Here is a 16,436-nt window from a genome sequence, read left to right as displayed (position 1 = left end):
CACACAAACATATTCAACAATGAGTATAATGCAATCACTCATACTATGGTTCATGCATAACCATTCTGTCAAGTTTGCATTACCAATTTTGTCCAGGAGGTTCTCACATTACGAATACCTCGAATGTGAGCTGAATGGGGGGACTTCGGTCCGAAAGGGCTTTCTCTCACTCTCGAGAAAAGCTATTTATCCTGTCTGCAGGATTCAAGAGAAATCACTCAATCTTTCCATCATTGCATTCGATAAGGATCCAAGTAATCTCGCAATTGATACGACCGAGCCGATCTGGAGGTCTTGATTAGGACCGTAATGAGAGCTAGGTCAAAGGTTTACAAAGGGGACTCTAGTTGAGTCAAGGCTATTGAAATGAATTTCTTCATCATCTGCTCCGGGTTTACAAGTCAAGAACCCCGCAAAAATGAGAGAGAAATAATCTTGCTCGAACTTCTTCGAGTGATGCTTAAAATCATTTAACTCTACGTTAACTCAAGTGCCCTAATCAGAAGAGACTTTGGAGGGTTATAACGTAGGCTAGGATTGGGGACCGAGGAACGAAAAGGCTCGTTTTGGCTCAGAAATTAAATGAGAAGGGGCTTGACGTTGGTGATCATCGCCAACTAGTCACCGATCTTGGTCTTCTAGAAATGTCTTTAGAAAGAATACCATCATTGAATGAGGGATGGTAGTTTTCTACTGAAAATTGCACTTTGCAAACTGATTTCTTGGGGAGTCTTCTTCACAACAAGTGACTGTCGAGGATTTGCAAGAGACACAATGCAAATATGTACATGGAATTTACAATTTAACATGCAAAAATGTACATTCAAAATTCAGAAGTACTTTACAAATGAATGTGCATTGGCCTTACTTTTGGTAGGCACTTTGCTTTTCCTATGCTTGAAGTTTTCATATGAGATCGGCCTTTGCTTTTCTTACTCCCGACTCTCATTTTTCTTTTTTCTTCTTTTTTTTCGAGAAGAGGTTTCTTTTCCTTTTTCTTTGAGAGCTCTTCGACATCTCTTCATTTTGCTTTTTTTTTGGTTTTTTTTTCGAGAACGGGCCCTTCTCCCTTAAGCTGAGTTTGTCTCTCCTTTTTTTTACAATCCCATGATTTTGAACCAAGAATTACAACAAACATAAACATTTACAAAGCAAAATTATGTAAACATAAAAAATCTAGCATACAAGAAATGAGTCCATTCGGGAATTCTCTGTTGACCCGACCATCTCCAATTCTAATCCTTGGGAAAATACTATCTTCGTCTTTGGAATGAGCAAATGATCACCAACAGGGGTTTAAGAAATGAATTTGCAGACTCAAGTGGGCTATGCAAAGAATGAAGTGTATAGGATAGAGAAATGAATACTCTTCATCATCCTAAGGCACTTGAATTAAAATTCGAGTATAATTGCAAAGAAACACCCGAAGATTATTGTTAGTCCGAGCAAGAAAATTTCTAACCATTTACCTCGTGTTGCTGCTAGAATTAACCCGTCTGGACCCCGATGTGGGGTGGTTCTTGACAGGGGTAAAGAAATGAAACCACCGCTCAAAAGGTAATCAATGGATCACCCGTAGTGTTTGGGATAGAGAACCGAATGCCTCTGTCATTTCGGCTATCGTACCTTTTTGAGAAAACCTTTTACCTTGTGAAATGCGAAACTTAGCCACCGTTCAACTCTCCCGAAAAATGGGACGTGTTTGGGAAAGGATTGCCTTTCATCATCCCGCCTCGCCCCATTCCATACATTCGATGTATCTTATATAGTTCATGTTCCTTATTCAGAGTTGGTAAATTAAACATGAGGAACAGTCATGCGCAAACTATGCAATGTATGAGTGTTTTTGAGCATATAAAATGCAGCAACTTTTTATCTTGGTGGACAGAATTCGCAAGCACATAAGAAACTTCTTAGGGGCGTGGATTGGGAGTTGCCCCCGCTCATGCAAATGAGTTGCAAAACTTCATTATCTGGTTCGAGACATGAGATTGTCAAAGGCTCCAGGAATTTCTTATTTCATTAATTTTTCAAGGAGAATGGATACTTCCCTATCTGGAAAGGCAATGACCCATGTAAAAATCAAAAGGGAAAGCGTCAATGTACGTTCTCATGTTCTAAAAAAGTTGAAACGATACCGCTTTACCCTTGTACGAATTTCTTGTGAACTTTGAATTGAAAAGATCAACTCATCTGGATCTGATTGTATGTCCGAGATGTTATCTCTCCAGGTCCTGTAACCATCCGGGCCAAAACTTCAACCGATCTTGGACTGCCAAGCAAAAAAAATTTTTTTATTAGTCTTTGTATATTGATACCAAATCCCGAGATTGAACTTGGGACGCCTCGGACCACTGTCATTCCCCCAACCACTAAGCTGTGGTGATGTTGGCGTCCATGGTTGGTTCGCTTTTTGCTATATTGTTCTCAAAACAGTTGGCAATCCCCTGTTGAGAATAAAATAAGATTAAATTAGAGTTTGAAACAACTGAGAGCCAATTGGGACGATACGGAGTTACCCATCTTTGAGCTCGCTTGGTCTTTTACTCATATTCTCCCAAGTAAGGCTATTCAGAATCTCTCTTTGCGGGCGTTCAGGGGCGTCGTCCACAAATTGATTTGCTACAGGCCTAGCTTAATAAGGAATTTACACATTTGATAAGAGAGGAGAAAATTCGCCCTTTAACTCTAGATTAATTCTAGACACCTCTTCTACTGGCCACTCCAATGATTGACTGATTTTGTCTTGGATCGGACTCCAACGATTGTTGTTTGAGGACCCATAATCACTAGCTTCGGATCACAGCTCCGGAGGTCCTTCAGTTCCGAGCAAGCTCATCAAGGTGGCAAGCTCGTCATCAAAGTAATCCTATGATGTTTCGAGCAATTGATGCTCGAATTGGGTATTGTTGTTTGCTAACATCGGTGACAGATTTCCCACTTTGTTTGCGCCGTGAATAGTCCGACTCCTTGAGCTTGAGCTTTCACCGTTGCCCACCATTATCTTAGCCACTATAAGAGAAGTGGTTGACATTTCGGGAACTGGCAAAGGACTTTCCGGTGATACATGGATGGTGTGTACTATCTCAAAAGTGTGGTAGGAATCTTCTTCATCATGAACCCGCTCGATGTAAGGGATGGCCGTTTCATTAAAAATCTGGTGATCTTTCTCTCCATGGATAATCATCAACTTTTGGAAGAGAATGTCAAACAAAGAAGGCCCGATCTGAATCTCCAAGTTGATCCGCCCCAGCACATCCTTCTTTACGCCATTGAATGAGCGGACGGAAGTCTTGGCCGTCTGCAACCCGAGTCGGTGACTTCCGCAACGGGTCGACAATGCTATACACACTCGCCTTAATTACAGCCAAAAATTCCTTAGCATCTTTCTTAGTGACTTGCTTAGTCGGTTGGTCATTATTATAAGCGCGTCCCGATCTTGTTATCGGGGCAAGATTGTAGGACCAAGGAACGGCCTTGTGACTAACGTACGGAAAAGGCTGGGATGAGGCAATGACTATTCCAAGTTCATCGTCCGCTGCATCTTCCAAGGCGGGCATGTCCGCTAACTCTGGGTCATTCTTGATCAAGTTAGTCACATTGGCATCTTCCACTTGAGATTCTTGAAAGGTCTCGGGTTAGGTCAAATCTGCGAACTCCCGATCCCAGTCAATGATAATCCGGGATATAGTGGCCACTGTTCGGGTTTGACTTGCTCGGACTATGAATCCGTCCTTCAGGAGAGCGGAGAACTTTTCCTTCAACTGATCGAGTGATATCGGTTCACCGACCTCATAATATCCTGCCCAGAATGATCTGGCAACATTCGGCGAGAATGCCTTAGAATCGAAAAGATCTTGAATCCGATGCTTCAAGACGAAACAGCCGTCGTTGTCATGTCCGAGCTCCCCGAAGTGGTACTCACATTTCTTCGATGGATCATTTCTCGGCGAGCTTGTGTTACCGGGTCGTAGAGGCTCGGAAGTCAGCAAACCTCTCTTACGTAGAACCGCGAGTACTTGCGACGGGGTTCCTGGTAGAGGAGTAAACCGCCGAGGGGGCCGTTGATTCCCTCTTTGTCGTTGCGCGCCGAAATTAGCCTGCTGCTGATTAGGAATCTGTACGACCGGCATCCGGGTCGTGGGTTTTTGGCCGTAGGTCATGTTAACCTCTGGGGCCGATTCCTTGTCTTTCCTTACCGCAAACCTCTTAGTTGTTGTGGTGACATCATCGTACCAACCTTTCTTCATACCGTTCTCGATTTCTTCAGCCATTACGATGAGATGGCTGAATGACATGGCAGCAGATCCCAAAATTCGAGTTCTCATAACTGGCGGGAGGGTGGAAACAAACAATTTCATGAGTTCCCTTTCGGAAGGGACTGGTTTCACCTGAGATGCCACGTTCCTCCACCTGGTGTCATACTGCTTGATTGTTTCTCCCTTTTTCATCTCAAGCTGCTCAAGGTCTTCTCGGGTGGTGAGCACATCCAAGTTAAAGCTAAAATGTTTGATGAAAACATTAGCTGCCTTCTCCCAATCATCTATCCGGTAGATCTCGTAGTCTGTATACCATCTCATGGCAACTTCTTTTAAACTTGCCCGGAAAGTCTGAACCATTAAAGGGCCGTTGGTCGCATGCTTATTCATTCTTGTCTGGTACATCCGAACGTGCTGAACCGGGTTGGAAGTTCCATCATACTTCTCAAAGTCGAGCATCTTGAACTTCTCTGGCACCGTGACCTTTGAAAAGACAGACAGGTCAATCTGGGGTATGTTGTGAGTCCCCTCAACCTCTCGGATCCTCTGTTCCATTTGGGCCAACAGCTTGGCCGCATCACCATTCAATCCGGGGTCACAGGGGCTGGCTTGAGAGATTGGGACTACGGGTGGCATGCTCGAGTTCATGCCTGTGATGATCACATCTTCTAGCGGCATTATCTAATAAGGAGCAGCTTCCGGGGCTTTACCGGAGTTATCCGCAGGAGGAATTCGAGCAGGAATGATTAGCGGCGGGCTGGAGGTGGATGATTGCAGTTTGGCGGTGAAGGCGGCCATCATTTCCTCCATCTTTCGGGACATCATCCCTTCAAAGCGCTCGGTCAATAAGTTAAGTTTCTCGTCCGTGGCAGCACCGATAGTGGCGTTAATGTCGGCCATCCTCTTTGCGACCGATCGAGTAATATGTGGAGGATCCGTGATAAATTACCCGTACGCAAGAACAAACCCAAAATGAGTACAGGGAGCAAGAATAGCGAGCCGGCCCATGACATCTCTCTAGACTCAAACGAACAAAGTGATTATGACCAAAGGATTGAAACATGTAATTTTCAGTTTGTCCGCTTTTACGAAAAAATTCGTATTAATTCGCACGTTGATCAAAACTTGTCCAAATTTTACGAGTTTATAGTTGAGAAGGTGATGAACAACTTTTATGTTGGCCAATCGGACTAGAAATGCGCGGATCAAATCAGTTTAATGTGTCTTTCCAAAAAAAATAATGTTCAGAAAACTGTTATAACCGCATGTTGTTGAAAAAACGAAGGGCCATCTTAAATTATGAATTTAATTCTGAAATTTTGTAAGATATTAGTTGAAACATAGGTCTACAACTTTCGTGTTTGGCACTTACTCAAACCTCGATCGTAGAATTTAGTAAGAATTGCACAATAGGAATAAGCCAAATCAGAATTGAGGACAACTGATGAAATTGTAAAAGCTACGGAAGCAAAGTGTGAAATTGGAAATAAGACAATGAAACTTCTAAACAATCAACCTAAACCATGGACCGACCCAAAATAAAAATGAGATAACATGGTACAAGAGACAAGAAATTACCTCTCATACGAAGAAAATGCTAATCACAAAGACATGCGCATGAATTGTGAGTTTAAATCTTATTCTATCTATCCAAAAGGCTTTTGCAAAGTGAAATGATGAACAAAACGACATGTCGCAGCCTCAAGCACAGTCATCATGACTAGTCGCAACCTCGCGTACAATAGTCATGACTAGTCGGGTCCAATCACTTCGGCTTGGTTCGGTCGACAAGGGCAATTATCATGCATCGTAGCCTTACGTGCATGAGAACAACCATTGAGCCATTTTTTGAAAAAATTTTCGGGATCCAGATGGAATAACCTTTAGCGAAACCTTACCGCCAAGGTTAAAGAACCATCTAAATACCATCTTAAAACTATTAGTGTGACCCAGGTCCGGTCACAGGTTGTGTGCGATGTAGTGCAAATACTATAAATCATGCACAACAATTAAAGGCAAACACCGCTTCAATGATTCAAAAGTTAAATCACAATTCCAATTCACCAAGCCCGCAAAACAAAGGGTTAGCCGATCACTCCTCCCCTTATAACTCCCAATCTGCAAAAACATTTAACACCTAAGAATGAGAATTCAACCAAAGTTTACCAAATCAAGTGATTTCTTTTTCATGAAATTATCTGGCCTAAGTCCTCTTTGGGTCCCCGAATGAGTCGCCAGTTAAGTCGCGACCTAGAAAAATAAACAGAGTTAATTTTCGGGCTAATGGATTATCGGGTTAATTAATTAACTAACCTAATTCGGACTCTCCCAAGTCCATACCAAATCGCAACTTAAGGTTCAAATAATTAACATGCAACGTGTTTTGAATTTGGAGTCGCCACTAATCATTTTCGGTAGGTTGATTAGAAACCTAAATAAAATAGCGGGAGAAAACTATCTTATTTCCGCGAACCGAGATTTTGAATTCGGGGATTTGGTTACGCTAGATTACTCTAACGCCCTTTCGGTACCATTTTCATGAAAAATATTTGATTTGGCAATTTTGATGGATTTTACTTGAAATTCAAAGATGCAATTTTTTTGATTTTTTTCTTCTTTTTTTATGAGAATGTAAAACAATGAACTTTGTGCAATATACACCATGGATGATTTAGAAAGAAAGAAAACGCAACCAGTCACGAGTATCTATAAAAATAAATTAACATGTAATAATGCTAAAATTTGGAACACGTGGCATGTCTAAAATAAACAAACAAATGTTCAAACCAAACGATTACATTTTTGTAGATCGAGATGGAAAGGATTACCTTCTATTATACAAAATCTTACTCACATACACGTTATAGTTCCCTTCAAGATCTCGGAGCTGGAAGAACGCGGCTGTCGTCGAAAATGGCAAGCAATGGCGTTGTTGGGTGGCGAGAGGCGAAATATGTGTCGGGACTCGTCGAAGATGATGCTCAACTAAAACTCTTTTCTTCACTCTCAAATTTTCTCTTCCGATTTTTCTCAAGAACTCTCTTTTTCCTCTCTAAAAATTCCTCTCAAAAACTCTCTCAAAACTCTCTCAATTCTCTTCCACTCCCCCCAAACTCTCTCAATTCTCCACCTCTTTTATAGGCAAAGTTCTCCATCCTTCATTCTTCATCTTCACTTCTTCACCTTCCATTTTCATCTTCTCTTCTTCATCTTCATTTCTTCACCTTCCATTTTCATCTTCCCTTCTTCATATTCATCTTCTCTTCTTCATCTTCCCTTCACCATCTTCCTTTGGTATTTGCAATGCAGTCCCTGAAGTTTCAAGTATTTGCAATACGATCCCCGAAGTTTTAAGTATTTGCAATACAGTCCCTGAAGTTTCAAATCTTCTCGGTGTATTTTTCCATCCCGTGCCTAGTCTAGACGCATGCTAAATTAAGTGTTCTGCCTGCCCAATTATATGCCAATGCAATGTACGCTAAAAAATAAATATGTGAGATGATTTTTTATAATTTTTATGCAAAAAATAGATTAGTCAAAATTTAGGCGTCAACAATGAACCATTAATCACGGCATGCATGAAAAAGGGAAATGCTTCATTGATAGTCCGACAGCATTATCAGCTATTTTTTATCGTAGATCAACACACCATCATCGCGTATTTTGCATAAAATACTCAATGGATGGTTACCATCTTTTGTTATTATGAATACTCCTAGGAATGTAGAATGACTCCTGTTCGACAGCGTGAAAGATACGCAAAAGACTTTTGGTCTTTTGGTCTTTTCGTCGAAAAAGTATGAGATGCCATTTAAGAGGATCAACTAAGCAATTATGACAGACATGAACCATTAATCACGGCATGCATGAAAAATGCGACCTAATCTGTCCCTTGTGAAAGTGTGATCACTTTTTCCCCCTTGGAAAGACTTTTGTGGAGCGGGCATATTTGATGTCAAAAATTTTGGCCGATTTACTTATATGCCAAATTGAAAAAAAAAAAACCAATCACTTAAATACCAAAGGTGAGAAATTCTAGCTAAACAATCCACATGGCATTTTTTTTTATTAATTTTCTAATATTACATGGAATTTTTTTTTAAAAGTCAGTCTGCATGGCAATATTTTTTTAAAAAATAAACCCACGTGTCAATTTTTTAAAAAATCAGTCCACATGGATTGACTTTTTACAAAACAAGCTTTTTTTTTAAAAAAAAGCTAAATTAAATTTAAAAAATAGCTATTTTTTTATAATAAAAAAAAGAGAGAAGGATTCGCACAACGGCGAGGGTGGGGGATGGCCGCTGCAACTTCTATTTTTATTTTCTTATTTTTTGTTTTAATTTTTAACTTATTTTTAGTTTTTTAACTTATTTTTAATTTTATTATATTACGTGAAATTTTTTTTATTAATATTTAGCTTTTTTCTTATTGACTGGGATCCTCTTGGAGCCATGTAGATACCACGTAAGATCCCTCGAAGCTCACCAGAGTGGTCACTTACATAATCGTTTTTCAAAAAAATTGGCACTAAAGTTATCCTAAAAAAATTGACATCAAAGTGAGCGCCATACATAAATTTTGACACTTGAGGTGTCTTTCTGCCAAAAAAGAAAAGAAAAAGAAGGGAGACTTAGGCAATGTGTTGGAATTGCAAAACATCTTTGGCGGGACATACACAAATATTATGATTCATCTTAATTGTCATTTATAAGAAGTTACGAGAACATTGATCCATCAAGGAGTGAAGTGACAGGGGAATTGAAGGTGCCTTTTATTTACACCCAAAATATCTACATTTTTAAATTGTTTGTTTTAGGTGATATCGCGAGTTAGATTTTGCGCACCGAAAAAAAAAATGCCTCTTTGATCCGATTGGAGGTTGGTCATTGACACCGAAAACTGAATAATTCATAAATGAGTACTTTCTCGGGTATTAGAAGTTGTGAAAAAAAAGAACATCACCTAGATTTTGGAATTTTATCCTCGCATATCTTGTCTTCCCCATCTTGATTTTGTGGATAGGCCCTGTCGCGACCTAAAAAAAATAGACGAGTTAATTTTCGGGCTAATGGATTATCGGGTTAATTAATTAACTAACCTAACTCGGACTCTCCCAAGTCCATACCAAATCGCAACTTAAGGTTCAAATAATTAACGTGCAACGTGTTTTGAATTTGGAGTCGCCACTAATCATTTTTGGTAGGTTGATTAGAAACCTAAATAAAATAGCGGGAGAAAACTATCTTATTTCCGCGAACCAGAGATTTTGAATTCGGGGATTTGGTTACGCTAGATTACTCTAACGCCCTTTCGGTACCATTTTCATGAAAAAATATTTGATTTGGCAATTTTGATGGATTTTACTTGAAATTCAAAGATGCAATTTTTTGATTTTTCTTCTTTTTTATGGGGATGTAAAACATTGAACTTTCTACGATATACACCATGGGTGATTTAGAAAGAAAGAAAACGCAGCTAGTCACGAGTATTTATAAAAATAAATTAACATGTAATAATGCTAAAATTTGAAACACGTAGCATGTCTAAAATAAACAAACAAATGTTCAAACCAAACGATTACATTTTTGTAGATCGAGATGGAAAGGATTACCTTCTATTACACAAAATCTTACTCACATACACGTTATAGTTCCCTTCAAGATCTCGGAGCTGGAAGAACGCGGCTGTCGTCGAAAATGGCAAGCAATGGCGTTGTTGGGTGGCGAGAGGCGAAATATGTGTCGGGACTCGTCGAAGATGATGCTCGACTAAAACTCTTTTCTTCACTCTCGAATTTTCTCTTCTAATTTTTCTCAAGAACTCTCTTTTTCCTCTCTAAAAATTCCACTCAAAAAACTCTCTCAAAACTCTCTCAATTCTCTTCCACTCCCCCCTTAAAACTCTTCTCAAGAGCTCTCTACCTTCTCTATCACCAAAATTCTCCTCCTCTTTTATAGGCAAAGTTCTCCACCCTTCATTCTTCATCTTCATTTCTTCACCTTCCATTTTCATCTTCCCTTCTTCATCTTCATTTCTTCACCTTCCATTTTCATCTTCCCTTCTTCATCTTCATTTCTTCACCTTCCATTTTCATCTTCCCTTCATCATCTTCCCTTCATCATCTTCCCTTCTTCATCTTCCCTTCTTCATCTTCTTTTGGTATTTGCAATACAGTCCCCGAAGTTTCAAGTATTTGCAATGCAGTCCCTGAAATTTTAAGCATTTGCAATACAGTCCCTGAAGTTTCAAATCTTCTCGGTGTATTTTTCCATCCCGTGCCTAGTCTAGACGCATGCTAAATTAAGTGTTCTGCTTGCCCAATTATATGCCAATGCAATGTACGCTAAAAATAAATATGTGAGATGATTTTTATTTAGAACTAAAATTAGTTCTAATTTTTATGCAAAAAATAGATTAGTCAAAATTTAGGCGTCAACAGCTGCCCCTCTTTGAGTGGAGGCTCGTAGAGGTTCCGCTCAAAGACAAAATTGAATCCTAAATTTTGACAAGGCAAATTATGGATGAACTTTTTGGCGGGAGTTTTAATCCCATTTTTTATGTAATGAAGTGATGCATGATATGCAAGACTGTAAATAACATGTGTCATAATTTCCCTTTTTCATGTTAGAGAAACCTGCACATGGATCGCATACAAGAATACATGTTTTACCAAATTTCTCGTAAGCTAATGGTTCTCTTAATTTCCAAGCTTCTTTTTGCGGACGCAAGGATTTTAAGGTATCGGTGCCTTATCTGTTATCAGAGACTTCTCCCTAATGCAAGACAGCGCAAGATATGTGTGTCATTTGAGATCACAAGAGCTACGTCGTTGTGAGTCGAAAGAAGTGAAATCAAGTTCACAAGAGCTACGTCGTTGTGAGTTGATTAAATGTTGAAATCGCTAGTGCATATGTCTTCACGATTCGACAAAGGGGAATCAAAATCATAAGAGCTACGTCATTATGATTTGGTTTGGATCAAAACCATGGGTGCTTATGTCTTCATGATTTGATAAAGGAGCCGAAAATCATAAGAGCTATGTCATTATGAGCCGACTAAAGGTCAAGATCACCAGTGCATACGTCTTCGTGATCCGAGATCGAAATCATAAGAGCTACGTCGTTATGATTTGATAAGATGTCAAGATTGCCAGTGCATATATCTTCACGACTTGACGTAAGAGGCATATTGCCCGAATTAAACAATATTTGAGAGGAGCACCATCGAATGGAATCGATAAGTACAAAAGGGGCATATTGCCTGAATTGAATCATAACAACTATCATCAGAAGAGTTGTTAATTTGAAAAGGGGTTCAGAAAACTTACCCGGGTTCTCCAAACGATTAATCAAGGAACGAAACAGATTGTTGTATCGTACCTGGTAGGCATTTGCAAGCAAAACTTGCTCATTCAATAATCCTTGGATGAATTTCGAGACCTTGGGAGGGAACTCGAACATCGGGAATGTATTACCTATCATAGAATGTCAGAGGTAACACATACAAACATATTCAACAATGAGTATAATGCAATTACTCATACTATGGTTCATGCATAACCATTCCGTCAAGTTTGCATTACCAATTTTGTCCAGGGAGGTTCTCACATTACGAATACCTCGAATGTGAATCGAATGGGGGACTTCAATCCGAAATGGCTTTCTCACTCTCGAGAAAAGCTATTTATCCCGTCTGCATAGGATTCAAGAGAAATCACTCAATCTTTCCATCATCGCATTCGATAAGGATCCAAGTAATCTCGCAATTGATACGACCGAGCCGATCTGGAGGTCTTGATTAGGACCGTAATGAGAGCTAGGTCAAAGGTTTACAAAGGGGACTCTAGTTGAGTCAAGGTCGCTGAAATGAATTTCTTCATCATCTGCTCCGGATTTACAAGTCAAGAATCCTGCAAAAATGAGAGAGAAATAATCTTGCTCGAACTTCTTCGAGTGATGCCTAAAATCATTTAACTCTACGTTAACTCAAGTACTCTAATCAGAAGAGACTTTGAAGGGTTGTAACGTAGGCTAAGATTGGGGACCGAGGAACGAAAATGCTCGTTTTGGCTCAGAAATTAAATGAGAAGGGGCTTGACGTTGGTGGTCATCGCCGACTAGTCACCGATCTTGGTCTTCCGGAAATGTTTTCGTAAAGAATACCATCATTGAATGAGGGATGGTAGTTTTCTACCGAAAATTGCACTTTGCAAACCGATTTCTTGGGGAGTCTTCTTCACAACAAGTGTCTGTCAAGGATTTGCAAGAGACACAATGCAAACATGTACATGGAATTTACAACTTAACATGCAAAAATGTACATTCAAAATTCAGAAGTACTTTACAAATGAATGTGCATTGGCCTTACTTTTGGTAGGCACTTTGCTTTCCTATGCTTGAAATTTTCATATGAGATCGGTCTTTACTTTTCTTACTCCCGACTCTCATTTTTCTTTTTTTTTTTCGAGAAGAGATTTCTTTTCCTTTTTTTTTTTTTTCGAGAGCGGGCCCTTCTCCTTTAAGCTGAGTTTGCCTCTCCCTTTTTTTTACAATCCCATGATTTTGAACCAGGAATTACAACAAATATAAACATTTACAAAGAAAAATTATGTAAACATAAAAAATCTAGCATACAAGAAATGAGTCCATTCGGGAATTCTCTGTTGACCCGACCATCTCCAATTCTAATCCTTGGGAAAATGCTATCTTCGTCTTTGGAATGAGCAAATGATCACCAACGGGGGTTTAAGAAATGAATTTGCAGGCTCAAGTGGGCTATGCAAAAAATGAAGTGTATAGGATAGAGAAGTGAATGCTCTTCATCATCCTAAGGCACTTGAATTAAAATTCGAGTATAAATGCAAAGAAACACCCGAAGATTAATGTTAGTCCGAGCAAGAAAATTTCTAACCATTTACCTCGTGTTGCTGCTGGAATTAACTCGTCTGGACCCCGATGTGGGGTGGTTCTTGACAGGGGTAAAGAAATGAAACCACCGCTCAAAAGGGGTAATCAATGGATCACCTGTAGTGTTTGGGATAGAGAACTGAATGCCTCTGTCATTTCGGCTATCGTACCTTTTGCGAGAAAACCTTTTACCTTGTGAAATGCGGAACTTAGCCACCGTTCAACTCTCCTGAAAAAATTGGACGTGTTTGGGAAAGGATTGCCTTACATCATCCCGTCATGCCCCATTCCATACATTCGATGTATCTTATGCGGTTCATGTTCCTTATTCAGAGTTGGTAAATTAAACATGAGGAACAGTCATGCGCAAACTATGCAATGTATGAGTGTTTTTGAGCATATAAAATGCAGCAACTTTTTATCTTGGTGGACAGAATTCGCAAGCACATAAGAAACTTCTTAGGGGCGTGGATTGGGAGTTGCCCCCGCTCATGCAAATGAGTTGCAAAACTTCATTATTTGGTTCGAGACATGAGATTGTCAAAGGCTCGAGGAATTTCTCATTTCATTAATTTCTCGGGGAGAAGGGATACTTCTCTATTTGAACAGGCAGTGACCCCTGTAAAAATCAAAAGGGAAAGCGTCAATGTATGTCCTCATGTTCTAAAAGAGTTGAAACGATACCGCTTTACCCTTGTACGAATTTCTTGTGAACTTTGAATTGAAAAGATCGACTCATCCGGATCGGATTGTAGGTCCGAGATGTTATCTCCTTGATTTTGTAATCATCCGGGCTGAGCTTCGATCGGCACCGAATCGCGAAGCAAAAAGGTTTTTATTAATCTTTGTACATTGATGCCAAATCCCGAGATCGAACCTGGGATGCCTCGGACCACTGTCATTCCCCCAACCACCAAGCCGTGGTGATGTTGGCGTCCACAGTTGGTTCGCTTTTTGCTATATTGTTCTCAAAACAGTTGGCAATCCCCCGTCGAGAATAAAATAAGCATAATTTAGAGTTTGAAATGATCGAGAGCCAATTGGGACGATACGGAGTTACCCATCTTTGAGCCCACTTGGTCTTTTACTCGTATTCTCCCAAGTAAGGCTATTCGGAATCTCTCTTTACGGGCGTTCGGGGGCGCCGTCCACAAATTGATTTGCTATAGGCCCAACCTAACAAGGAACTCTTTTGCTAGCCATTCCAACGATCGGCTGATTTTATCTTGGATCATACACCAACGATCGTTGTTCAAGGATCCATAATCACTTGCTTCGGATCACAACTCGGGAGGTCCTTCACCTCCGAACCGGCTGATCAAGGTGGTGAGCTCATCATCAAAGTAATCTTCCGATTGATACTCGAATTGGGTAGTGTTACTTGCTAACACTAGCGACGGATTTCCCACTTTGTTTTCACCGTGAGCGCTCTGACTCCTTGAGCTTGAGCTTCCGCCGTTGCTCGGAAACTTGTAGGGATGATCAACCGGTCTGCCGCTAGAACCATCGGCGGAAGGTTGGTATGGCCTGTATTCTTGATTGGGAAGTGGCCGGGTACCTTTTGCTCGGTAGGTTTTCCCGGTATTGATCTTCCAATCAACTTTGGTCCGGTCGCCTTGATTTTTGCACTACTGGCTTAGCCGAAGGATCGATTGGCAAACAATGTTCGACAATGGAACGGTCAAGACCGGGCATATCCGCATAGGACCAAGCGAAAATGTCCCGGTAATCCTTCAGGAGCTTAATCAAGCGCTCAGTCATCTCTTTGGAAAGGTTTGCCCCGATCTTAACTTCTTTAGGGTTTTCCGCATCGCCTAGGTTAACCGAGATAGTTTGTTCACCTGTCAAGGGCTTGATCTCCTCATGTCGTTCGAAATCCCGACGAATTTCCTCATAATCTGGACTGGACTCATCTAGGTCGTATACTTCTAAATCCACTAGGTTTCCCTCCTCATGTTTCCCCTTAAAACATAAAGTAACAAAATCAGAAAAACAAACAAGGTTTAATTGCGGTGTGATTTTTTTTTGGAACTTTATTTATTTATTTTTGTTTTTTTTTTCAAAACCGTGAGACATGAATTCTTGAAGAAGCCCAACCCTCGGTTCTTACCATGATGACAAACTTGTTGGTCGTTGGTTATCGTCATCGGGTTGGTTTGGGATACTTCAACAAGATTCGAAAAATGGTGCAATTTTATTGATATGAAATTACATCTTCTAGGAAAGAAAATCCAAGAGTGCAAGACATAATAGAAATCCAAATGCAATCCAAAGTCTAAAGGAAACAAAAAATGTCCCACGTAGGGGATTGCATAAACATAATGATGTTACTCTGAATCTAAACCCTCCAATGGATCATCACATATGGCATTAATGAATGATTTGGAAGGTTTAGGCGCCGGGTAAGGTTCCTCCTTATGCGCTCCGTCTTCAGATATAGCAGCAATGGTTACATCATCAAAACAACCGGCGATATCGAAGACTCCTTCATCCTTACTAGCACCAACCCTGTCCGATTCCCAACCCGAATACAAGATTAATTTTACCAGAATGATCCGGCAAAGGATTATTCTGGACATTTGGCTGTTTGTTGTCTTGGAACGAGAATGCCTTAGAATCGAGAAGATCTTGAATCCGATGCTTCAAGACGAAATGACCGTCGGTGTCATGTCCGAGCTCCCCGCAATGGTAATCACATTTCTTTGATGGATCATATCTCGGCGAGCTCGTGTCACCGGGTCGTAGAGGCTCGGAAGTCAGCAAACCTCTCTTACGCAGAACCGCAAGTACCTGTGACGAGGTTCCCGGTAGAGGGGTAAACCGCCGAGGAGACCGTTGATTCCCTCTTTGTCGTTGCATGCCGAAATTAGCATGCTGCTGATTAGGAATCTGCACGACCGCGCGTCCGGGTCGTGGGTTTTTGGCCGTAGGTCATGTTGACTCGTGGGGCCGGCTCCTTGTCTTTCCTTACCACAAACCTCTTAGTTGTCATGGCGACATCACCGTACCATCCTTTCTTCATGCCGTTCTCGATTTCTTCAGCCATTGCGATGAGATGGCTGAATGACGTGGCAGCAGATCCCAAAATTCGAGTTCTCATAACCGGCGACAGGGTGGAAACAAACAATTTCATGAGTTCCCTTTCGGGAGGGACTGAGTTTCACCGAGATGCCACGTTCATCCACCTGGTGGCATATTGCTTGATTGTTTCTTCCTTTTTCATCTCAAGCTGCTCAAGGTCCTCTCTAGTGGTGAGCACGTCCAAATT

The sequence above is a fragment of the Rhodamnia argentea genome, chromosome 3 (assembly GCF_020921035.1).
Source record: "Rhodamnia argentea isolate NSW1041297 chromosome 3, ASM2092103v1, whole genome shotgun sequence".
NCBI lineage: Eukaryota > Viridiplantae > Streptophyta > Magnoliopsida > Myrtales > Myrtaceae > Rhodamnia > Rhodamnia argentea.
This window is presented reverse-complemented; position numbering follows the sequence as displayed.